Genomic DNA, 696 nt, shown 5'->3' with positions numbered 1-696 from the left:
ATCTGATTCACTTCTGTAGGTTTCTTCCACTATGTTGGCAACCACTGATCATCTTAAGGCACCACAAGCAAACAGCATGAAACATCCATCTCTGTCCCAGTCTTTATTTTCTAGATTTGCTAGCCAAAAATAGCCCTGGAGTTTTCCAAAGGTTTTTGATATCTCTATTATTGTTGTCAGTTGCTGGAATCCGTGTCTTCCTTTTATTTCTAAGATTTCTCCAACATTTAAAAAAGAGCAGTTGGAGTAAGCCATCATGGCTATTTTGCTGTTTAACTATAATCAAAAATCACTAAGTCTCTTTTCCTCATTTACAATGGGGGTAATAGCTTTGTGCAGTGGCAGTATTGTAGCCAATGAGGTTTATCTGAGGCACGATTATTGCTAATTAAAATGGGGGTAATATTAACGTCTATCTTCAAAGTTTTGAGGAGGTTGAATAAGAAAGCACACATAACCTGGTGTCATCTGGACCAATGTAAGAACTCAGTAAAAGTTAGGTGTTACTATTGTTATTAGAGTGATCACTTATTACAAGACATTAAACAAAACGGATCTGAAAATTACATTACATAAGAGACCCTTTCTGCATTTATATCAATCTGTTGTCATTTAGCAAGTGCGTTTATTAAATAGATTACTGAGCCACCTGATTGAACTTTTATCCAGTCATATTTTCTCCATCTTGTCCACAAG

General features: G+C 35.8%; 1 pseudogene; it reads left to right on the top strand.

Moving 5' to 3' along the window:
• The first annotated feature begins 327 nt into the window (after nt 1–327).
• On the top strand, nt 328–459 carry LOC119873146 (annotated as a pseudogene).
• Nucleotides 460–696: the final 237 nt, after the last annotated feature.

Source organism: Canis lupus, chromosome 8, assembly GCF_011100685.1.
Source record: "Canis lupus familiaris isolate Mischka breed German Shepherd chromosome 8, alternate assembly UU_Cfam_GSD_1.0, whole genome shotgun sequence".
NCBI lineage: Eukaryota > Metazoa > Chordata > Mammalia > Carnivora > Canidae > Canis > Canis lupus.
Note: the sequence above shows the minus strand (reverse complement) of the source record. Positions and strands in the feature narration are given on the sequence as shown.